This window comes from Mixophyes fleayi, chromosome 4 (assembly GCF_038048845.1).
Source record: "Mixophyes fleayi isolate aMixFle1 chromosome 4, aMixFle1.hap1, whole genome shotgun sequence".
Lineage (NCBI taxonomy): Eukaryota > Metazoa > Chordata > Amphibia > Anura > Limnodynastidae > Mixophyes > Mixophyes fleayi.
In genome coordinates, this window is record NC_134405.1 from 242,699,418 (window position 1) to 242,726,425 (window position 27,008).

The 27,008-nt window shown below is 36.3% G+C and overlaps 1 protein-coding gene across 3 annotated transcripts in view; it reads left to right on the forward strand.

The window, feature by feature from the left end:
- The window catches only part of SYT1 (synaptotagmin 1), a 530,829-nt gene that overhangs the window by 56,062 nt on the left and 447,759 nt on the right, over nt 1-27,008 (forward strand). For all 3 annotated transcript variants that reach the window (XM_075209585.1, XM_075209583.1, XM_075209587.1), the window contains exon 2: nt 17,461-17,579. The gene's annotated coding sequence lies outside the window, so the exon portion shown is untranslated. The remainder of the gene's footprint in view (nt 1-17,460; nt 17,580-27,008) is intronic.

The following is a 27,008-nucleotide window of genomic DNA, read 5'->3' on the forward strand; positions in this document are numbered from 1 at the left end:
TTTATTTTTGTTATGGGTGCAATGACTAAGCACAAAACTATTATTGGTCAATATACTTATTAGATTATAATTTATCTATTATCAAATAGTCATCTAATAAGCAAATTTCCACCTCTATTAGATTGCAATTTATCTATTATCAAATAGCTATCTGATAAGCAAATCTCTACCTCTATTCTCCCCCTCTTTACCATTTGAAATTGTTGATAAACCCCACTTTATACTCTTACTCTGATAATGGCTACCTTTAGCCTAAGAACTGAATTGAGTCGAAGATGTGATAAGTGGAAAGATAATTTGGGATCTATTTTTCCTGACCAAGACAATGCTGGTATTCACAGCATTAATGATCCATGGCTGGAAGATCTCAATAAATTGAAAATATTAATGCATAAACAAAGTAAAATATGGTGGAACGTAACCACCACAGAGAATTACATCAAACAAACTATCACACCTCGTGGTTTGAGACCAAAACTCTTTCCCACATATGAGTTAGCTACTCAAGAATTAAAATCAGAGTGGGAATTGGCCCTCCTGAAATGCTCTAAAGAGCTGATGCAGATTACCCTAAAACATGACAACCTCCTATTAGAGACATACTCACGAGATATTGAGCAACTTACTCTCAAACTAAAGGAATATGAAACCACGGAATTATTTCAGAAAATATATAAAAAAAAGTACAAACAAGAGTTGGATAGGCTTGAGGATAGTTTAATAGAAAGGAAAAGATCCAAATTCAATCGTGATCAGAGAGATTATGCAAATGGTCATATTTTCAAATGGAGACATTATCCTACCAGCAAAACAGGACGTAATACATCTATTAGTCCTGAATCATCAGAATTAGAATCCTCAGACAATGATATTGATGATTCCTTTATTAGAGGTAGACCACAATCTAAAAGTAGGAGGAATGCCAATAGAAATAATTTTTTAGGGGAAACCCAGAGACCCCTGGGAGAAGACACCAGTGGAATAAGCGCATTAGGAGGGGGAACAAGAAATCTACGAGATCGTTCTCAAATTATCAATACAACAAGAAGTATCGGGGCAAATGAATGAATCTCTACAAATAATCAATCTATCAGATAGAATTTTGGATGAGTCTCACTTAAGACTACTTGGCTATGGTTTAACCTTCTCACCTACAAATAATTTTGATCGGTTTAGATGGGAAAAAGATCTCCACCTTTTTACGAGAAAACTTCGCCTGAATAAATTTTTTAGTAAATATGAATCTACTAGTCCACAAGGAACCAACTCAGATACCCCATTACAAAAAAAGAACATTAGGGGAGATAGTGATATACCCCCTTGTATCTTTACATCCTTCTCAACAGAAGCCACTACCAATGAAATGGACATTAACTTGGTAACATCATCAATGGACATAGATCTGGAGGAAGAAGACAATTTGGCCTTATCTGCTTTAGAGTATCTTTTGGAGAAACAAACTGATAGGGAAACAAAAACAGTCAGACCCATTTGCAAAAGAAGATCTACCTTTTGCCCCAACGAAAATATCAGTCCGCAAATAAAAGTTTTCGAGAATATGGTATCACATGACCTGGATATTCTAAAATTGAAATCTATGAAGAATAGAAAATACAGGCAATTTGACAATTTGAGAAGAGACGAAAGACAAGCAATCCAAGAGATACAATCATGGCAGGATGTTGTTATCAAATCATCCGATAAGGGTGGGAATGTAGTAATATGGCCCACCTCCATGTACAAGAAAGAAATGTATAAACAACTAGGGGACAAAAAGTGTTATCGATTGCTTTTCTCGAACCCCTTAAATGATTATAAATTATTATATAATTCAATGATTAAACGAGCTTTTGATAACGGGGTGATCTCGAAGTCAGAATTTGAATTTCTATATACCGAAAATCCTAAGGTACCAACCATATACCTATTACCTAAAATCCACAAGAATGCTATGAAACCACCTGGAAGACCCATTCTTTCGGGAATCGGAGGTCTGACCGAACAAGCAAGCATTTTTGTGGATCAACATCTACGTGGTTATGTAACCTCATTGCCATCCTATGTCAAAGATACCTCAGACATCCTTAAACTTTTGGACGACCTTACTCTAGAGCAACATGTTTGGCTTGTAACTATGGATGTAGAATCACTCTATACTAGCATCCAACATGAAGTAGGTATAGAGGCTGTTGCCTTTTTCTTACAAGCCAGTGATAATCCTGATCTCAATCTTTTCCTTATAGAACTCTTGGAATTTATATTAAAAAGGAACTTATTTGTCTTTGATAACAAATTCTACCTGCAGGTGCGAGGTACGGCAATGGGGGCGGCTTGTGCCCCCACTTTTGCCAACCTCTACCTGGGCAGATGGGAGAGGGAAACTGTTTTCGGTGAAAAACTAATTAAGTATACAGACAATATCATTATTTGGATGCGCTACATTGACGACATCCTTATAATGTGGAACGGTAGTCAAGAGAACTTTGTAGAATTCGTGGGGATTTTAAATGACAATCAAAATAATTTACATCTGACGTATGAAATGAATCAGGAACACGTCAACTTCCTAGATTTAACCATCAACAAGACACAGGATGGTAGAGTAGTTACCAATTTATTCCGCAAAAAGACAGCTACTAACAATATACTTCACAGTGGAAGCTCCCACTTTCCGCCTGTAATAAATAATATCCCGAAAGGCGAATTCTTAAGATTGAGACGAAATTGTTCCAGTACATCTAATTATAAAAAAAGATCCGAAGAACTAAGCACGAGACTTGTACAACGAGGATATAGTAAGAGACTTATTAAAAGAGCCTACAATCAGGCATATATGAAAGATAGAAATCAACTAATGTATGGTAAGGCCAGACCAACTAATGAAAATAAAATTAGAATGGTGGGGGATTTCTGCTATGAATGGAAAGAAATACAAAATATTATACAACGACATTGGCCTATCCTATTATCAGACATTGATCTATCGAAAAGTCTGAGTGCAAGACCGGACTTTAACTGGCGCAGGTCACCTAATTTAGGTGACAAATTGGTGAGGAGACATTTCTCTATGAAAGGCACAGCTCTATCTGTAAAAGGATCCTATAAATGTGGTCATTGTAAGGCATGCTCATACATGACAAAGACTACAGACTTTCTTGACAAATATGGTAACAAACATCAGATTGAACAGTTTATCAATTGTACTACTAAATGTGTGATATATGTTCTGATATGCCCGTGTGGTAAGATTTATGTTGGCATGACCAGCAGAATGCTAAAAAATAGACTTTTGGAGCACATTGGTTCAATTAGAAATGCAGCCACAGATAAAAACAAGTTTAAACAACTAACATCAGTGGCACGACACTTTCTACATGAACATGGAGGAAATCCACAAAATATGAAGGCTTTTGGTATTGAACAGGTTAAGATGGGTATAAGAGGGGGCGATGTTATTAAACAGCTCCTACAAAGAGAGAGCAGGTGGATATTCCACCTAAATTTTATAATACCATTTGGTCTCAATGAGAATACTAGCTATGCAAGCTTTTTGTAGGATGATCTATTAAAATATCAGCTGACTTTCTGGACAAATACTATACATCCCAATGTCCTATAATATAAGAGATAACCTCACTACTGGAGAAGTATAGGAATACCATTATCCATACTTTTCAAGACTTTTAATATGTGGTAAAGACTACTTCAGAGTAAAAAATAAATTTATTTTTTTATTTATCCTAATAATTTGGTTTTTGAGTATCAATGCTATCATATCTGATAGATGAAGATTCATAGGACACTTATTATTATCAATCTCTTAATTAAGCCTAATATGACCCTGTTTGGCAACTTCGATCTACATTTATTTTATTTTAACCTAATTTGGATAGACAATGTATATACACATATATAGATATTAACATAAGGACATTTCAGTCATATTCTCTCTATTTTATGGGTTAACTGGTATAAAAATTTAGCGCTTATTCCCCTTTTTTCTTTTTCACTCACCTTTCTAGACCAGTAAATGGTCCCTAATTAGTATATCTTTTTTCATATACACTTATTTTTTATTATCTAATCACAGATACTCATCTGTGTCATGTTTGTTTCACGCAAATAGAATAGACACACAAGAGATTTTTCTCTCTTTCCTCTTTCTCTTTTAATTTAAGGAGATCCCTATCTGTTCACTTACTCAATATATTCATGTACCACTATACACATCCCTTTTTTTCGGTTTGTAATCACCCAATTCACAAAGAAGAGACTTAATAACAAACCAAAAATACACAAATCGGTTATTGGATATCTTTATTTCTGAAATATAAATATGTTAATGAATAAATAACAATAATATAAAATATCAATTATTTAATTAATAAAATACAATTTATATATATAATAAATAAAATATAAAATATAAAAAATAATAATAAAAAATAACTAAAAAATAAAAATTACAATAAAAAACACAAAGCATATAATATTAAAATAAATAATAAATAAATAATAAAAAATAATAATACCAAAAATAAAGAGACATAATAATATATTATGAATAACATAATATATACAATTTAAATATGTATATATACTTCCTAACAAATTCAGAATTATTTTGAAGCTTATGATATATTAAGATCACCAGACATCTCGGTTTCTATTAGTCTTTAAAATATATAAGGTCATAGTCCATCCTGAGCAACCAGCAATGTACTACATATATATATATATATATATTCCTCAAAATATAACTTATAACTATTGAGACCATTTGTAATTAGTAATGAGGATAAACCGATACCTGGAATCTTTGGAATCACTTATGAAAATGTTAGATGGTATCTGCCTTAGAATCCTATGTCACACAGTTTTTTGGTAGCTTCAATGGAGTCTATAAGCATACGTCATGTATTTTCAAAACAATGATTGGTCAGAAGCGGTATAAAACCAACCCCTTGTTAGTAACCCAGTAATTCTATGACTAAGCTTCTAAGCGAAACGTACGTCGGGCCAGCGTCACATTAGGTGATGTCAAACCCGGAAGTGGGCGGATTGTCGCTGAATAGAATCACTTATTAATAAAGTAAATCCTTTTGCTTACAAGTACACAATAATATCAACTATGGCGTCCTAACACTGCAAAGAATAATTTATTGTTAGAGTAAATATCTTTCTCTTTACAAGTGTATATCAAATCCTAGTGCGGCGTTTTGTCATTGTACTATACAATTTACTACTGGGAAAATCCCTTTGCATACAAGTGCAAAATTAGATGTAATATGGCGCCTTGTCGCTGCACTATACAGACTATTGGCAAAGCAATAACATATGCTGTATGAATAAGTGGTCTCCCTGTAGCTACCACCATATGTTATAAGGGAATACATATATTTATTAATAAAGTAAATCTTTTTGCTTATAAGTACACAACAATATCAATCATGGCGTCTTAACGCTGCAAGGAATAATCTATTGCTAGAGTAAATAGTTTTCTCTTCACAAGTGTATATCAAATTCTAGTGCGGCGTTTATTTACTACTGGGATAATCCCTTTGCCTACAAGTGTAAAACTAAATTTAATATGGCGCTTTGTCGCTGCACTATACAGCCTATCGGCCAAGCAGTAACATATGTTGTATGAATGAGTGGTCTCCCTGAATCTACTATCATATGTTGTAAGGGAACACATATATTCGATTTAATATAGGAGCTATAACATAGCTTCCAATTAAGCAAGGCCACGCCATACACGATTTGTTTGTTTGTGATTACCTAGTAGTTGAGGCACCGTTTATGGTTATGATCTAGACACATTCATAACAGAGGGATACTCTCCAGTGGAACAACAATATAGGGAAGAATTACATGTTCTACTGCCATCTAGAGTCCACATAGACATAACAGGAATAGCGCTTTGGTGAAAGCAATATTGTTACCAGACTATAGGATTTCATAACCTGTTTTATATTCCATGACTATTTTTCATTTCACTTATCCTGTATACACATGTGAAAGGGACTTCTATTTGGCAGACCTTCCCTTACTATTAGCACTCTAATGATTGGCTCCACCATAGGGTTATACTAATTTTAATTCTACTCTTTTCAACACTATTATTTTTAAATATTTCGCTTTTTTAACAAGTTGTATACCTATACACATACTTTTTAATGCATATCAATAAAACATTAGTATTAACTGACTATTTACTCTATACCTGGAGTGCTATATAGGTCAAGATTCTGTTCTCTCTTCACATCCATATGTTACATGTATGACCTCAGCACCCCCTCACATAGCTAAGTTTATATTAGGAGTGAGGTTGGTTGTTGTCTAGTGCGGAGCGGTTTTCCCCTTTTCCCCATTTTCCTAACTTTTCCTCATGGGACCGTAGGGATAAGGTTGTAAGATGCTGGAGTGGGAAAACTAATTAGTGTTCATTGTTCTCACCAGGCTAGTCCAGACAGGCCTTCTAACAGGGGAGGTTCTGTGGAAGGACAGCTCATCTTCACTCCTCTCTCCAGCCCCCCCTAGTCCAGCACTGACCAATGGTTAAGGAGAATAGACCCAGGGGTTTGCAGAGGGAGGGGAAAGACTGTGGAAATTAGACCTGAGATATAAGGAGCCACTTCAGGGGGGAGGGGGTGTTCATTCTGGGATTTCATTCATGAAGACTGCAAGATCTAGCTTTTGAGTTGTCGTTCTCTAACTAGAGTCTATATATGCAGCTGAGAGAGAACCATGGGTTGTGAAGTCTGGACAGCCAGGTGACTATTGCTCCTTAAGCTATTGGGCTGAGGGACAGATGATGTGGTAAACCTGCCTGGCATTTATTTACTGTGTGTACATAATTTTCTAGTGTTGTTTGTATGACAATAAATATACTATTGTATTTTTATAACTGCATTTGCCTGAGTGACCATACGAATCCTAGAAGGTACTGGGTAGACTTCCCTGGCATAGGAAGGCACCCATGGGTGGCCAGCCAGCGTGAAGTGGGTAGCATTGGGCCTGATAAACCTGGTATCTTCACAAGCTGTATTTTTCTTTTGAGGATTGAGGATGGCTGATAGCAAGTGGTCAGGGCAAACTGGTGCTGGGATGCCATGAATATGAGCAAATCTATAAACAATATTAAAAAGATGGAATTTTGCAGCGATTTGCAAAATTTGATACTAGGTTTATACAAATTGTTGTATACAGAATAATAAGATCTTCCTAAAACTCTTCTCAACAACATACTTCGTTTTGTTCATAATAATTATAACACCATTATTAACAGCCAGTAAGATAATATTTTTTTTAAGGGTAGACAGAACACACTTCTCATTTTTGCTTCGTGGTAAAAAGCCATTCTGCATTTTCATTCAATATCAGAAACATCTCCCAATCTGATTTAGTTTAAAAATCACATTTGTTCCAGAAGCTTTAGAAAAATGCCTCTTAAGTCTGATGTTTCAAATAAAAACACTCCATTTCTGTTTAGAGCTAAAGGGCAACCATTTTTCAAATATCTGTAATTCGGCATCAGAAATGTACGTGGATGAGGCATTTACCTTTGGTGGACTCTGGTGCTTATCTTGTCTTTGGGATTGACTATGATAATGGTTGTATCGACTCTTTCTCTTGATTGATGTTGTTGAGTTTGTCATGAATCAGAATCCTGGCAATCATGAGATTTTCTACAGTGGCATTGCATCAGGATTTGGTTACCAGTAACCCCTGCCTGTTTCCACTTATGTAAGTAGCCACTTCTATACTTTACTATAACCCTGATAAATATTCCATTTTGTTTATTTTGGTTATTTAATGTGAGAAAATATGTTTTCATCGTATCCACTCCAATTTTACCTAAGTTTTCTAATATCAGTGAGTCTTTCAAATACTTGCATAAAGACTCCGTTTGAGGTTTTCATTCCAGAAGTTTTATTTTTCTGGATCCATGCTATCTTTAACAGAATGATATCAAAGAAACAATTATTTATAATCCCCATTGAATTGTAGTTCAACCTCCAGATCATCACTACAGAGATTATAACCTATGTCTTTTGAAAGGTGCTAAACCTGATAGTACACTGCCAAAGTGTACCCATGTACATCCAAAGAAATAGTTTCTTTCTCATAAACACATACATGTTGGTTAGGTGTAACAATAATAAAATCACATCCCTTTATTACCAGTTATAATCCTTATTACCTCCTCCTTTACATATGCAAACATCAATACTGGATCCTCCTTTACAATTGATAATACCATAGAGGACAATAAAATAGCAGTTTCCAATTTCATTGGTGAAGTTGAAAGTTATAAATACAATAGATGAATGCAACAGCTGAACAAAATTGTATTTCTCAGCATAGGTCACTACCAAAAGTTCTCAATATAAATTAAACTGCCTGTATTTAATTATGTTATGTAGTAAAACATAATTTAATTTATTCTGTATCTGGGGGGCACTTGAGGCATCTGACGCTCTTCTTGTTCTATTACTATATGGTATTAATACAAACATATCTTAAACCTTGTTTTGGTAAGGGAAAGGTTAAGTAGGTTTACATGGAATAAGTTCATAGGTGTAATATCTTCCAGAAGAAATGTAATTTAATATATTGTACCTATTGGCTTTAAGAAACAGACCATGGAAACCTATACATTAGCGATGGGTAACCTCTCATTTACTCTAACCTTCAAATAGTCTACAAAGAGGAAGAAGGAAAAACATACTGCACTCCCTCCTCCTCCGTTATGCAGTGTGACCTCCCTGTGTTGTGCAGAAGAGGACCTGTGAGATGGAAGTCAGTTGCTCCTAGTCTACTGTATTCTCTGCTTTGTTAAGATCGTGATCAGCTGGCTGGGTGGCCACAGGTGAATGCTCTGCAGGACGCTGGTAGTCCTCGGGCCACCTGTTGCCCGAGGACTATATGTCATAAGTAAACTAAGCAAAGGGTATCATGTTGGGCCCAAACAACGATATAACTGTAGCAGCTTATAATGTAACATACACAAGGCACCAAAAAAGACCATTATAGTCAAAGTAATTGTAGCAAATTATTAATACCACACATGTTTTAATATAAATATTGAGTCTTAATGCACTAATCAGTTAGGATAAATCTGAGCATATAATACATTTGCTGCCTCTAACTACCATTGATAAAAAAGCAGGTTCCGCCATCTATAAGACAGTAACATATAATGACCATCTGTAAGTCCTAATCCACCATGATTCTCTGCTTTTAAGTAGGTTCTACTCTATCTTTCTATATCTACTAGGTCTCCACCACCAGAAACTTAGTTGGTCGACTGTTTAATTGGCTTCATAGAAATAAAAAGCTACAGCTGAATCTAAAGGGTTCCTATAGCAAATATATCATTTGTGCTGTCCATGGTGGTCTTTGACCTTTTGAATAATTTCACCTACATATAGCAACCAGAATTACCTGATATTATACATTTAATTAATAGATTCAATCATTAAAAAAAACAAATCTGGATCTATGTTTAAATAATTTAGTTTTAAGTGTAATTTCTATAGAGTACAAACATGTGATTGATGCATGATTATTTAGTATGTATTGCACAGGATATACCAGTGTAGTTGAGGATAGTGCCTTCAAGACCTCGGGATTCTAGAGTTTGTATGAGGAGAGAGTGGTTAACAGTGTCAAATGCAACAGAGAGATCCAGGAGAATTAGAAGAGAGCAATGGCCTTTAGTATATGCTGTGATCAATTTTTTGACAACCTTGGTCAGCGCAGCCTGACTGAAGAGAATTCAGTAGGTTGTTTGCTGTAAGAAAGTGTGCAAGGTGAGTGTAGGCAATTCTCTTGAGAAGCCTACACTCGCTGAGAGATGGGGAGGTAATTTGAGAGAGATTTTGGGTCTGAATTTTGTTGTCTTCAAAATGGGAGTAATCACTGCATGCTTGAATAGTGATGGAAAAATACCAGTAGAGAGAGAGAGAGAGAGAGAGAGATTACAGATTTCAGTTAAAGGTAGAATGAGCACAGGAGACAGGGACCTACCAATTTGTGATGGTATGGGATCAAGAGGACAGGAGGTAGAGTAGGAAGATAAGAAGAGAGAAGAAACTTCCTCTTCATTTGTGGGATCAAATGAAGAAAGAGCGTCAGAGGGTGCTACAAAGGAATTGAGCTGATTGATTGTTGTGGGAGATAATACCATTTCAAGTCTGATCTCAAATCCCAGGCAGTTTTGCTACTGTTTGCTACAAACTTTCCAAAATGTACTTGCTCCTCACTTCACTGGCCAGGATCACAGTAATCCAGAAAGAGGACAAGGACTCTATTAACTGTGCCCACTACAGGCCTATAACACTGTTGAACACAAACATTAAAATATATGCCAAAGTTCATGCAGCTCGGTTTTGCCCCAATTAGCCCATAATGATAAAGTCAGTTTCATACTTTTGAAACACAGGCAGAGGACACATGACAGTAGACATGTAAATAACGTCATTCTCACCATTACCACCCATAAGACCGTGGCCCTCTTGTTTTCTCTCGTTACAGAGAAAGCATTTGAAAGAATCAAACAACAAAATATAACAGTATTTCATGGTATGCTTCAAAGTGCTAAAAATGACTATATAACTCGTGAATTTATTAATACAAGCACAAATTTCATATCAACAGAAATATATAATGAGTTCATATACAATTTTCTAGCCAGCACTGATGATTCAAACATGATTAATTGTTTTGTTATGGTACAAAACATAGCAAATAAAAACTAATGTCCCTAAAAATGCAGCAAATCATTCCTCTCTGTGAAGCTTAGTAAGACATCTTAAAACAGTTCCTCAGATTCACAGGTTACCAATGTAGGAAGTACAGTTCAATGATTAACAACCTGGCTGCCTTATGCAATCAGGGCAATTCTTTCCCACGTACAGGACATTACAGCAATCTAACCCTAAGAGGATAAATAAATCTAATTCGTTTTGGCATACTCTTAATAGGAATCATATGTTTTATGCTAGTAATATTCCTGAAGCGAATGGTAGAAAATACGTGAATTGTAAGTGCTAAATCACCCAGCATTGACTGCCATATTGTTGTCTACTCCTGTCCTCCATTTGCAAGTGCTTCTGTTTTGTTGGGCTTCACTTTAAGTCAGCTAACACCAATCTTCTCTTACAAATCAGCTGGCCAGGAATATAACAGTGTTGTTGATTGATCTAAGTGTAATCAAACACCTGTGGGTAAATTTGCTAAGAATCGTGTTTTCTTGCGGTTTTAAACTGCCACACATCGTCAGCGGTTTATTGCTCCAAACCACCACATTTACTATTGTGCGTTTGAGGCTGCTATGTAAAATGCCTGGCAGATTGAAAACCACTAATTTGCTGGCATTTTAGTCAAAACTGACGACTAGTCAAAACAAAGACAGTTATTTTTATTTTTTTTATACCTGCTTGATAGCTTATACATTCAGAACATGTAGCACCACTGACATCTAAATTATAGGGGAAATCATTATTTATTGATTAAGGGGCAAAATTTATTTCTAATTAATTTATGGGGCAAATTTTATTTTTCATTATATTAAGGGGACAACATTATTGTATTATATTATGGGGTCAATATGTAATGTCACATCAGGGCCATAACTAGGGCTGTGCAACAGGGGCGACCGCCCAGGGCGCAATGCTGAAGGGGGGCGCAATTTAGGAATATTTTAGGTTAATTTGTTTAAAATTGAGGGCTAGGGGGGCGGCATTTGTCTTTCTCGCCCAGGGCGCTAGAATTCTAAGTTACGGCTATGTATCACATTGTGCATCATAAATAATTATATCCCCATTAACAATCAAATAGCATTGCCCAGGTAGTATTATAGATTCATGTTTCCCCTATAATATAAAAAAATAATAATGTCCTTTTAATATAATGAAAAATAAAATTTGTCCCCATGACTTAATCCGGTGGTTTTAAAACCGCTGTAAAAACATAACTGTACATAACTGCATATAGTGTGTATTGATACAAGTTTTGCTAAAATAATATAATCAAAGCACAATATATTGGATGTACTGATGAACTTGAGATATTTATACTTCATTAAACGGGATTTCCATATAAAAAAATCAATTTGACTAAATCCCTTGCATTCTAAATAATTGCACTTTGATGAGGTTCTCTCCCTTGGGACCCCAACCTTTCAATGTATTTAGCAATTGCATGAGACTGCAACAGAATTTTCTCTGCTGCCCTTACCTAGCCATAAATCCAGCAATCATCCAGTACTGTGCACTCACTGTACATGTCTAATCTTCCTACTCTCATCCCACATGGTAATGGATTTGAATCTGTAGGTCCACATTTCCATGACTCTGTCCTACCTGTCTAATGCAGCTTAACGTATTGTATTTGGGTTTGTTATATTGTGTTATACAGTGAGCTGTGATTAGTGCTAATATTTAATTAGTTGATGTGTAGACGCAGACATTGTGTTATTAATATAAAAATATTTCTAAAACAAAGATTTATTGTCTAAACTTCCAATCTCCTAATCTTTGAGATTAGGATTAGCACACATACAATATATCTAAGATTACAACTGGGATTTTTGGAAATGTGTCCCAAAGTTGGGGCTCCTCTATCGCTTCCTAGTGACACAAATATGTTATTTGCTGGCTGGAACATTGTCCCGGAATTGATAAAATTTCCCTGGAGGACAGAAAAGTGTAATCTGCTGCTTTATGCCTGAGTGTCTGTGTAAGAGTCTAATAATAATATGGCATATGCAAAGTTTACGGATTGTGTGATTTATTTTATAACATATTAACTATTATTTATTTATACTAATGTATGTCTGGTCTTGGCTGTTAGATTTTATGAGCCAAGTGAACATGGGTTGATCAACATGGAGGGGTCTATTTATCAATAATGGGGGATAATGAGAGTTACCTCTCTGTCTGTATGTATTACCCAGTATTGTTTTATTAATGTTTGTTCCCAATTGTAAAGCACTACGGAATTTGCTGGTGTTATATAAATAAATGTTGATGATGATGATGGTGATCTGGAAGAATTTCTATTGCTGCTTATTACAGCGATAGAAAATATTCTATTTCCCAATTTACCATTAAAAAGTTGCTGTGGCGGCTGAGTAAAAAAAAAAAGTAAAAGCAAAGCTAATAAAGCATTTTTTGCTTGGGGAGCCTCTGATATCGCCATTCTGAGATGACAATTTCTATAGAAGTACAGTTAGAGGTGCTTGCACTGTTACTATACATGGTAAATAGGTTTTCCCATGCTATGCATGGGGAACTTCGCTGGAGGCCCATGGCAAAAGCTACCACCAGCAATAGACTACTCTGGCTCAGTGAAGTCTATTGTTAAATACGGAAAAGCCCTAAATTTAAGTCTTTTCTCCCAATGATAAATAAACCCAGAGCATTTTATGCAGGGATAGAGAAAGAGGAAGACTTCTAGAGTACTGCTCAGAGCTCAGGGCAGTCTTAATCTTCACTGTGAGCATATTATTATTATTATTATTATTATTATTATTATTATTATTATTTATTTATTTTACATTTTTGGGTAACTCTATAAAATTAGAATAGGGTAGATTCTGTTATATATCAAATGACCACAAAAGCCTTAACTAATTTTTTATTTAACAGTATTAGCAATGTGACATTTATAAGAGTGTGTAGACATGTAATTCCCAGATAATCATAGTGCATGGTGTCTGAATGAAAGAAAATATACATTTTTCTGTTTGTGATAGTTGTAAAATTGATAGTCAGGATAATAATAAGTAATATTTATAATTGGTTTCTCAATTGCAATAGTGAACATATACCTGGTCACATTTTCTTGTTGTTTCTAGAAATCCTTCCATTTTATAGATTTGGGTTGTTGTCATTGAACTGCATGAAATTGCAATAGATATAATTGATGAAAAAGAAGCCATAAAGCAATGAGCAGACTACAAGTGTCTCAGAAGTTGCACATGATGTCCCTGTCTGCAAGAATACCTTCTACTTAATGTTTATGTCCTTGTGTTTGACCTTGTAAATACTATTTTTTATCTCCATTAAGTTAGAAGAGCTGGATGAACTATAAAAATATTAGATATACATTATCAGGCTTTTGCAGACTGCGTTATATTGACACGGCTCATTCTTATCTGGCGAGAAGGTGTAACTCTGTTATCTTTCTATTTTCCTTTCTCTCCCTTTAGTTGAGAGTTTCTTTTTGAAGGTTTTCTTTGTAAAACAACTGAGTATGTAGACAGGAAAAAGATGAACCCTAGAAAGATGTATAAAAGAAAATTGAAACGGGCTGCTGAAAAATAATTGTGTATCAGATAAAATATAATAGACATTTAATATCTGTGATGAAATACAGGTTAACTGTTCTCAACATGCTACTATATAGCATGAGGAGCTTGAAGATTTTTCCCATCTAATACATATAACAATAGTTATTTAAGGTAGGGTTAGTCCTCATTCACATTGCATTTTATCCATACAATTCATTTGCTTAATCTCTGTTCATTATTTAAAATGTACTACAGCACAATGTTCAAAGCAATGGTCCCTTTGACCATCTACATTTTTATTTTGAACAAAAACATGGGAGCTCCATCTCATGTGCTGATACACCTGTCTTTATAAAAGCAAATTGGTTTGTTAGAAGTCACCTTGCCATTCCCTGACCTTTACAAACACACTCTGTCATATGATCACTGAGATCCTCAGAGGTTTCCAATATCCTTATATTTTACAGTAGCTGGTAGATTATTCCCTTGCAACATTTTATTGCTGCAAAGTATAAAAATATTGATTCTTTTGTATGTATTACAAACAGAGAAGAATTTACAATATATCATATTACTGGAGTTCCCAGAATGCACCTGTATTATTTTTCTCAGCGCTATCAACACCAAATACTGCCATTAGAGACAAAACTACTTAATTATTTGTGAATAGCAGAGATTTAGTTGATGCATCTGTAAGTGGGTAAATATAATTTTGACAAGCTCACTCAATAGCTACTTTTCATGCAAGTCCCATCCTGAACCTGATCTCTTCAGTCCTGGAGAGGCTTTATTACATATAGTCCCCTCTCTGCACTGCATATTTTGCATGCTTTCATGAAGGTGACTGTAGATATTGTGTATCTTCACCTACAGCCTTAATCAATATTTGTTTCTGATTCATAGAACGTTTTCTTCTTATCATGACTCTGGCTAAGGTGCTGTTGCTTTTTTGAATTATGTAGAATAAACACTTAGGTGTAATGCTCTTATATCATCTTGTAAATAAATCTTTTGACTGAAGATACAATGTAGGTGGAATTTTTGTCTTCAGTAATAGAATCACTTTAATTTCAGTAACACTTTGTTCTTTTTCCTGTATTATTGGTTAAACTTCTTTTTTAACTTTTTTTTATTTTGTTGTTTTTTTGCAAAAAAAAAATGACAAAAGGCAATCAATAGACAAGATCCATACTAAGCATGGAGATTGCATTATGCATAAAGGTATTATATAAGCAGTCATGTAATTCTGTCACTGATGGACTGTTTTTGTCATTTCATGAAGCTTTAGAGACACAAAGGGTAATTTATAAACTGCAAGAAATGCACCCCATACTACTTTTTATACATGGGTGCTAAGCACATTTCAAGGCGTCCTCCCATTTCCTGGTATTTGGAAAAACTCCACATTTGAAGGTTGATAGGTTCTCCAGAAAATGTGCATGGTGGAAACTGTTAAAAAAAATTCATCCTACTTCCCTTTTATTACACCGAACATTTATATTTTACTATAAAATACCACTCCGCTTAGTTTCATTCATGTTTTAACTACTTATGAGAGATATTGGGGCCATATTTATAATACTTGTCACTTCTGAATGTTAGAAAATTTGTTTACTTTTCATTAGTCAACGTGCGCCTATAAATGTAAAGCAAAAGTACATCTGAAAGTTGCAAAATTTGTTCAATTAAAAGTGTACGACCACTAAACTCCTTTACAATAGTGCAAACATTACTGATAAATGTTTCAGAGATACCATGGTTCCTTTTCTTAAGATGACATTATAGCATGCAAAATGTCCAACTGACATTAAATTACTCACACCCCGTGGATTAACAACACCTCCTCCCACATGAGGCATGATTGCAAAAGTATTGGAGCAAGAATGGGTTTCCAGCGCCCTTTACCAGCAGAAAAATGCAAGTACTTTTGCAGGGAGAAAAACATTGCGCTCCTGTTCATAAAATGGGGACTGCCTCCATAAATATATCCTCTCAAGAAGGTAGCGGATTAGTCCCATTTCATAAAATTAAATCTAATTTTTTCACTTAAGTGTAAAACTAGGAAAACTTAGCAAGAACCCAATCCATCCAACTACTCCGATCAAACTGTACAACCCTTGGCTCACAAATACATGCTTTTCTCCATGCTGCTGTTTATCTATCATCACACCCCTACATTATTTTGATGTTTGCTGAAGCTGACAAAGTATGCATTCCTTTGCCCAAGCTTCCCGCTCTGTATGATATTCTTTAGGATCATGTACATAATCTTTGCTTCCAAATATTAATGTGCTGCAAGTCAGGTATCCTTCCATTACATAACTCCTATGGAGTTTTCTCAGTAGCCTTTCCAATCAAACAGCTTCTTAGATAGAAGGCTGTTGCTCTCTAGTACGTATTGGCATGTCTATATTAAAGTGCATACTTCTTTCACTTTCACGGATAATATGATTTCTTCTCTCTGCAATAGTTTTTTGTGCTGGATTGTATGATACAGTAGTCTGAAATCTAATTCTGACTCAGAATTGCTGGTGTCTTGTTGCTGGGTGCTATGTCCCATTAAGAGTATATTTACATTCTACAAAATATATTGCTTGCTGAAGATGTTGTTCATATTTCATTTTTGCTGTCTAATGAAGGGTTAATGTATTCTCATATATAACAGCAAGGACTATGTCAATAAATGAAATGTATCCTCGGTAGTGGATACTATAACAGGAGCTGGGAGATGTAAGAGGTCAGTTGGTCAAATGTGATACCACTGCAAGTATCGCTGTTGAGACTATAGTGAATGGAATGAATGCTAGCTAGATCTGTACCTAAGAGAAATACATAGGTAAATCTGCACTTGTGATTATGACCAGTCTATCAATATAGTCTGAAGGCGACCCGTACAATAAAGTATATTGTGTCTCACAGATACTAAAGTCTCCCTCTTAATAGCGTTGCGGATCCTAGTAAGATCCCAGTAGAAGATAGTGTCATTGCTATTCTAACCATTGTGACTTGCCGCTTTAGCAATGAAGTCCCCCTAACTTCATATCTGCTTTAGTAATGTACCCATATTTTATCATAATAAAATATCATGTCATTGTAAGATAAAGGTGTATCTACCATAAAGACGATCTAATAATCTATTTTTTTCCATTTTTTTCCAGTGATTTGTGCTTTCTTTTCCAACGTGGGGATAAATCCAGATGGTTGGTTACCTGAAGACTATATAAGGAAGAAAAATACACTATAAGCTGATCAAGTATATAAAAAAAGTTAAGAAAAGGTAAGAACTACATGAAATACATGGGGAATCTCATGAAATGTTTTTCTTGCTTACTACCAATCTTTTTTAATCCTAAAATAATTAAGGCCAGAATTAAGTCAGTGGCAAATAATTCAAGCAATTTAGTGGCTTTTATTTTATTTTAAGCAGCTTGAGATGCTTAAAAAAACAAGGAGAAATTCTGTATTAAATTTGTTGTTACTAATTTTCAACTTATAGTGAACTACCACCCAGTACCTGTATTAAGTGTACTAGAACACATTTTCTACAGTCTATGGGCTAGATTTACTAAACGGCGGGTTTGAAAAAGTGGAGATGTTGCCTATGGCAACCTATCAGATTCTAGCTTTCATTTATTTAGTGCATTCTTCAAAATGACAGCTAGAATCTGATTGGTCGCCATAGGCAACATCTCCACTTTTTCAAACCCGCAGTTTAGTAAATATACCCCTATGAATCATTTTTGTGACCATCTGCCTATGCTTTAATATATATTGGCCTCGAAAAAAATGTCCACCATTCACTGATCTTACTTTTTTGGCCTTAGTGTATTTTTTAACTTGTATTTTTGATCAAGTGCTCTACTGTGTTTCAGCTATAGAAAAAATGTAAATGTAGAAAAAAAAATGCCCCCTTATCCTTTTTAGTGTCTTGATGTGAAGCCCTGGGTGACTATTACTCAAATTTTAGGATTTTTTTATTATTTGAATTGGGTGTGATTAATATAAACTCTGTAAAGTAGTATTTATTAATTATAAGATTTACATAAAGGGGGTTGATATTAATGTTGGGATTTTACATTGACTTAAAGCTTATGTTATGCCTTATTCTTTTTTTTATTAAACATTTTATTACATTTATGTACATTTTACTTTACACTTTCTAGTTGTCATTACTCTCTACTGCCTAATTTCTGCTCTATTTGCAATTCTGAAATGTTTTGCTTTGTTTTACATTTGGCCATTTGCACAGTACCAGTTCTCTTTATGTGATTTTCAGCAGCTATTACACATTGTCTTTGTTCTGTATATCCTGGGTAAAGTATTTTTACATAGATTTATAGCACTATCTGCTTGATATTTTCCCTGGGCGTCCCCAGTTGTAAAACCAGCTCTATGTCTTCCACTTATGATATACCGCTGCTTATTTCATGCTCTGACCGTGTGTAACGAAACTTACCCATCCACATTCCTGTATTTGGTCTCGGACACTTGCTTCTTCTTTCTTTCTCTCACGTTAGGGCCTGAACCAGGTGCCGTGACCTGCAGTCTCCCAGCAGCTAAGCCCATCCCGCTTTGCGGCAGTTCTTGGCAAAGACCAGGGGGCTGTTAGTTTCCGCTCCCTGCTAGGCCTGTGCTAATCCTAACTGAGGGACCCCCTGTGACCGTAACACCGTGATCCCCATCTTGCATGGTATGCCTCCAGCACATGAGCGGAACCACAGTGTAACTGATAAAAAACACTTCTCAGTAGCTTTCTCAGTATGAGTATTACTTGCAAGATAAGTGGTCACTAATATCAATCACGGTTATTATTCGAGAACATTATATTTATAGTAGAAGTTTATTTTTCTTTATCTTTCTGAAATCAAGCATTTGGAAATACCCTCTTTAGAAATCTTGTGTTTGCCACTGATGAGGGATGCCTAAACTGTGGAGTGTCCCTAAATTTTTATCTAAAAAAAATGTTTATCTGTAAATGTATAGCACACATTGGCGCTACATAACCACTATTTCTTATTATGTTAGTTACATTATAGTTGGGTGCTTCGTTCATGGCCACATCTTTCAAAAACTGAATTAATAATTTTCCCACCCAAAAACAGAAGCTTCCTGTCTGACATTTCTATTTCTGTTGATGACATAACCAGAAATCCCACCCGCAAGTTCGCTGCCTAGGTGTAATCCTTGACTCACAACTATCATTTATTCTCCACATCGACTCTATATCTAAATCATGTTACATACTTCTAATGAATATTTCCAGAATACACACATATCTCACACAAGACACTGTAAAAACTCATGCACTCATCATCTCCCGCATCAACTATTGCAATTTCCTCCTTACTGGTCTTCCCATAATCAGACTTGAACCCCTACAATCTTTTATGCACGCAGCGGCTAGATTGATTTTCCTTGCAAACCATTCTTCCTCTGCTGAGTCACTCTCAGTCTCTACATTGGTTGCCTGTATTTCAACGAATCCATTATAAAATTATTCTACTAACATACAAGGCCGTCAACAAAATTGCACTGACATACATCTCCTCACTTGTCTCAAAATATCTCTCGACTCGACACCTCCGTTCTGCACAAGATCTGCGTCTCTCTTCCACTCTCATCACATCCTCACATTCCCGGTTACAGGACTTTTTTCGGACTCCACCCACTTTGTGGAAATCCCTCCCTCGCACAATAAGACTTTCCTCTAGTCTTCAAACCTTCAACCGTTCTCTGAAAACCCACCTCTTCAGGCAAGTTTATGATATTCCTCAACCACCATCTTAATCTCCCTAGATTACCCTATTACCACCCTCTACACAGCTAACACAATACAACAACCCTCCGACCAACATTGCTGTGTGACTGATCACACAGCCCACTCCATACTTTTTACCTTTGCATTCTACCTGGTCCAATGTGCAATATGATGTAGCACATGCCCCTGTGTTTCAAACTCCCATTGTCCTATAGATTGTAAGCTTGTGAGCAGGGTTCTCTTACCTCTCTGTCTGTATGTATTACCCAGTATTGTCTTATAAATGGTTGTTCCCAATTGTAAAGCGCTGCAGAACTTGCTGGCACTATATAAATAAATTGATGATGATGATGTTGACATATAAACAAGTACTGTGTGATTATAAATGGTATGACCAGAATGAGTGAAATCTGGTGCTCGATATATCCCGTTACCTGTATCGTAAAGTATCTCTCATTTTATTAGATGTCAGTATTTAGGTATGTTACATATTTAGGTATGTTACCTACTTGTTAATGCATTACATGCCCTTGAAATGTTATATGTGACAATCCTCTATCAAAATATAACACAAAAAGTTGACACATTCTGTTGTTGAAAGTGCTCGTTTCTCCCTTGCAGCAGAGAAGGCAACCGTGTTAAGAGGGTGTGAGACCTCTGGAGATTTTTGCACGCTAGTATATATCAAGAGTGTTTGCAACAGTAATGCTTCCAATAGTTTTATTCAATTAAAGAAAGCACTACAAAATAGGAACTTATTTGGAAAGTCCAGGTAGTGTTGCACAATAAAACAATTTACACTCATACATTGTTGTAAGATATGCTGTACAGCACTGATAGGCAACCTCAGGGGTCACATGGGCGGCCCTCAACCTTCAAAAGGTCTGCACATTACCCATAATCTCAGTAATAAATCCATATCTACTTAATTCATTTTTAATTAATACACTTAGTCAAAGAAAGAGACACCTATATGTAATAAAATATCAAGAAACTTTATAAGTTATAATAACAAATCTGACAATAAAGCAGGAAGAAGCTGAGGACCACAGGTGGATGCTTGGAATGCCATATGCATCCCTAACATTTTAATTGATACGAAAAATGAGATATTTTGTTAGCAATTGTAAACCACTTGAAGCTGTGATGTTGTCATTTACTTATTTATCTCTAAATAATTTCGAGGGTTATCATGGATAGGTAATAAAAATGTCCTGGGCGTCAATAATTATCATATTGTGCAGAGAATAACTAATATCTAATAATTACACATTTTTTATCTTAAAAAAAACACAACAACAACCAAAGTCTGTTTCTTAAGGTTATCCTCATGTTTAAATTTGGTTTTTGAAACAACTGATGTACAGTAAGATTATTTTATTTGTCCATACATGTAGATTTGCCAAAGCCTACTGAATATCGTTTATATCTCTTATGTATTTAAGAATAGTTTGTTTGCAGAGATAAAGTTAGCACTATCAACACAAATCAGTTGAAATAAATATTTGACACAGTTGTGTTTTACCATATATATATATATATATATATATAATATATACGAGTGTGTTTGTGTATGTATATATATATATATATATATATATATATATATATATATTTATATATATTTATATATATATAAATATAAATATATATATGTATATATATATATGTGTGTATGTGTATATATATATATATATATTAAAACACCATACCATACCATGTTTTACCATACCATGTGTATATATATATATATATATATATATATATATATATATATATATATATGTGTGATTTTTATTGATAAAAAACACAACTGAAGTACAATGGGACAACTATAATCCTTTCATAGCTACTCTACAAAAAAAATCCACATATTTACAGTTTGGTTACCTTCCTAAAAGCATTAACAGTATTACAATATCAGTTCCTGTAAATAAATAAATAAATAAATAAAAAACTTAACTTGAGTCCATAGCTATTGGGGAAAATGGATGATCAACATCAGACATATTCATTCAAATAAGTACCTTCCCATACTTTTACATACTATTTTTCTTCACCTCTAAAGATTTAACCCACCTCAGTTCTGACAAAATGAGATTTACGGCCTTCAGATATAGGAAAGGCTCATGGTTAATCACTACTCTCGTTCTTGTATGCCAGTGGTAATATATTACAATTGTTCTAAAGGGTTACATCGACCCTCTCTCTATACCATTTATAGTTGATGAAATTCCATAGACTATATCCAAGTATTTCAGAGACTGTAAGCTCTTGATCCTAAGTCTATCTGCTATTTCCTTTCATAATGTTGTGCTTCCCCAGCGATCAACTCTAAAATGTTGCATTGTTTCCTCCTAATGACAACCCAGAGGATAATTCCTATCTGAAAAACTTAAGATTTTAAATTACCTCTGACAAACATCTTACCATATGACAACCAAGCTTGGTCAAAAAAATTTGCAGGAAGTCTCAACTCATTTATGAAGCTTTCAACTTTCCTGCAAACTTCTATCCACACAGTCTCTGAGTGCAAGCTGGTAACAAAAGAAGGACCTGCATACTTTAATATAGTTTTTTTTTCTTTACTTATTCTCATGATAATATTTCCCACTTCCTCAGAGACTTGAGACCAGAATCCAGATATGGTGGGAGGTAGTTCTGCATCTATCTACTCCTCTTGAGACTACCATCTCTACCATCCAGCACTGGACTCATTTATGGATGCCATAAAGGAGTCCAGTGGTGGCTGCAGGCTCCTCCTACTGCGGCAGGAGGGGCTTATTCGGAATAACGAAAGGGGATGGTGGCAAAGTAAGCCCAGCCAGTTCCCAGCAACAACAGACAGGGTGGCATAGGCGGTCCACCTTGTCACAGGGAGAAAGTCCAAATGATCAATATTAGGTTTAGGAGTTGCCTTCAAGTGCTGAGCCATCTTTTCTTTATCCAAAAAGAAAAGATTTCTGAAACAAGTCAGCATAGTATAATTTCACCACTCTCAAAATACCCACCTGAGACTCGTGTAAATTAAGTGTTTATCTACCTGTTCTTCAGCTCCTACTTCACTATGTAAGCTATGTTTGGAGTGTTTGAAGTCCTTGTAAAACTTGTTTAATGTTCGGTACTGTTTGACCTGGTATGGTCTTATGTCTGTCTCTGCACGGCGCTGCGGGATATTTTGTGGCGCCCCATATAAATAAGGGCTAATAATAATAGTAATAATAATAATTACCGCGGGAGTCAATGAAACTTACTATCAATTTTTTTGCTGCTCTCTCTCTCTGAAATTTTCAAAAGAATCATGTACCCTTGGGGATCAATAATCTCTTTCCAGGGTCGAATATTTGTATCTGCTGTACTGTTGAAGTCTTATCTTAGACTTCTGCTGGTTAATCTTTAGTCCTGCATCTCTACCCTCCGAATAAAGTGATTCTAATTCCTTATGACGTCTTAGATACTGGCTTTATTTACTCTTTCCACTATCTAACAGCCTCTTGAATAGAGAAACAATATCCTTCTTAACATCCTCCCACCAATCAGCACTGCTCTCATAACAATCCAGCCTTTCTTGTTGTCGCTCTATGAGGGATTTTACCGGACCCTGTACAACAGGATACTCTAACAAACTGGCATTAAGTCTCCACAGCCCTCTACCTACGTCTGGGTGCTTTCTAGGACCCAGGTAGAAATACAGGGCCACATGATCAGAATAAGGAACTAATTTTTCACTCATCCTATTAATATCTTCTGTAGCACTCACAAAAGCCAATCTCTATTTTGCTACTTCTTCCAACACAAGAGTAAGTGAAGCCTGGTTTTCTCCATCTTGTTTAAAAACATCACCTATGCCGGCATGCAAAATAATTGTGTTTAGGACCTTGGAATCTTGATTCAACATTCTACCAGAGGATATGTCACTTTGCATCCTAACAACACTAAAATCCTCAGTCATAACCACTGGAACAGATGTAAAGAGATACTGATTAACTTCCTAGAATAAACTGATTCTTTCTGGCACTGTCTGTGGTCCATAAATATTGATGAGCCTAAATCCCCTGCTCTAAAGGGTTACCTCCAAAAGCAGACATCTACCCATCAATACTTCTGTCAATCTATATATAATGACATCCTGAGTGTTAAAGAGAATTGCAGCTCCTGCATATGACTCCACAGCTAGCAACCAGAGAGATGGACCTGTTTGTCAATATCGCTGAGCTTCACGTAACTGTTCTACTGTAGATAAGCGTGTCTCCCATAAACGAACACATCTGCATCCAGATATTTCAGATTGTTATAGACTGCATGCCGGGTTTTTCTGAGCTTAATGCTATTCACATTGCTGGAGATAATCATCACTCGTAAGGAAAAATCTGCCATTAGTGCAAGAGACAAAAAGAGCAGCAGAAAAATTAGTCATCATTATAAGTCCGAGACAGATCCACCTTGACGACCTCCCTTTTCCATATTGGACTCTACTTGCTCCTTCTCAGGAAGAGACCTTTATTTTGTTGGTGGACCTCTTTTGACTCTGCATCACATGCCTGTCTGACTCTTTTCAACTCCTGCTCCAATTCAAATTCATCCAACCAGCAGTTTTAACAAGACTCCATTCACCTTCAGGCATATGAGAGGATTTATCTTTTCTCCTCCTCATATTCTCTATACCCTTACTCTCCCCAGAAGCATACACTGTTGTAGAAGAAGACGGTTCAACAGGCTGTTTCTCAATCTGAAGAGCATTTTCTATTGGCCGTTAGAAACTTACTGACTGGTGATGCTCTTGCCTTGTATGCAGGGCCAGACTGGCCATCTGGCACTTCTGGCATTTGCCAGAAGGGCCGATGGCTGTATGGGCCGGTCCGGTCCCTGCGCTTCCAGTTCTTTTTTTTAACTTCCGCGCGGCCGCGCGATGTAACGTCATGACGTCACGCAGCCGTCTAGGAGCCCTCGGTCAGTTGAGCGTGCAGGGTGTTGAGGTGAGTTGGTGTGTCTGGGGATAGTGACAGGTACTGCAGGGGAGGGAGGGAGGGGGGGGGAATGAGTAAAAATAACTGCACGGGGAGACTGTACGGGAGAAGTGATTGAAAATGTCTGCAGGGGGAATGGGGGGTGTGAGGGACAATGTCGGCAGGGGTAAGGGTGGGTGAGGGACAATGTCTGCAGGGGGAAGGGGGGGTGTGAGAGACAATGTCTGGCAGGGGGAAGGGGGGGTGAGTGACAATGTCTGCAGGGGGAAGGGGGGGTGAGTGACAATGTCTGCAGAGGGATTGGGGGGGTGAGTGGCAATATCTGCAGGGGGAATTGGGGGTGAAAATGTCTGCAATGGCTGTAGGAGGGGAAAAATAAAAAATGGCCAATGTGTGTGGGGGGGACAGTATATGACTATAATGTGTGTGGGGGACAGTATATGACTGTAATGTGTGTGGGGGACAGTATATGATTATAATGTGTGTGGGGGGACAGTATATGACTGTAATGTGTGTGTGGGACAGTATATGACTATAATGTGTGTGGGACAGTATATGACTATAATGTGTGTGGGGGGACAGTATATGACTGTAATGTGTGTGTGGGGACAGTATATGACTGTAATGTATGTGGGGGGACAGTATATGACTGTAATGTATGTGGGGGGACAGTATATGACTGTAATGTGTGTGGGGGACAGTATATGACTATAATGTGTGTGGGGGACAGTATATGACTGTAATGTGTGTGGGGAGACAGTATATGACTGTAATGTATGTGGGGGGACAGTATATGACTGTAATGTGTGTGGTGGACAGTATATGACTATAATGTATCTGGGGGACAGTATATGACTATAATGTGTGTGGGGGACAGTATATGACTATAATGTGTGCTATTAAGTGAATGTGGGGCTGTTTGGGGAAAATTAGGTATATTTACTAAATGAAATTATGAATTATTTAATGCCTGAGATGGTTGTGGGAAATGGTTATTTTTATTAAATATAAATGCTATTTAATTTCTTGCTGGGATTGTTTGGAGGGAGGGAAAGCGGTTTATTTATTAAATGGGAATACTATTAATTTAATGTTGGGGCTGGTTGTAGGGAAATAGGTCTATTTATTAAATGTATATACTATTTAATGTCAGGGCTAGTTGGAGGGAAATAGATGTATTTAACAAATGTGAATTCTATCATTTTAATGTTGGGGCTGGAGTAAGGCCTAATTTTAAAACGTAGGTGTTATATTGATTTAACACAGCTGCTGGTTGGAGTTTTCTAAATTTCATGTAACCATTTTTTTTTCCAAATAGGGCCCCCAACATTCCAGGATTCAGACAAGCAGCAACTGATCTAAAGACACCAGCAGCCACAAGTGGAGACAATGACAAGACAGGTAAGAGAGACCAGGACATTCTGCCAACTGTCCTGAATTTGGTGGGTGAATGTCCCGCTTAGTCAGGATTTGGTCTGACTGCAAGGACAGTTGGGAGGTATGTACTACTTCACATTGTACTGCTTGTGAAGGCAGAACTGTGTGCACCTAATAGTAGTGCTCACAGTATTGTCTGTGTATTTGTTGAAAATGTGTCTAATAACCATATTACATCATAGGAGCCCCCCTGTCTTAAGTGCCTAGGGCCCCCTGAGCCTAAATCCAGCTCTGGTTAGCAGGAGGGAGCGGATAGCTACTCCCAGTTCCTGGATAGGACACAGCCTGTAGAGCAAGCCGAGGAGCTCTAAGTCTCATGAGATTTATTAATCTTGTGAGACTAAGAGCTTCCCTGCTCACTCTACAGGAAGTTCCCACCCTGCTGGATGTCAGCAGCATCAGAAGCATAGATAAGTGCAGTGGGCTGGGGGTGTTGTAATGTGTTTCTGGGGTGGGGGGTGGCATGATAGGGAGGGCCTGATAAATGTAATGTTTTATTATAATGTATGTATCAATGCCCCACATTGACCATGCCCCCAACATA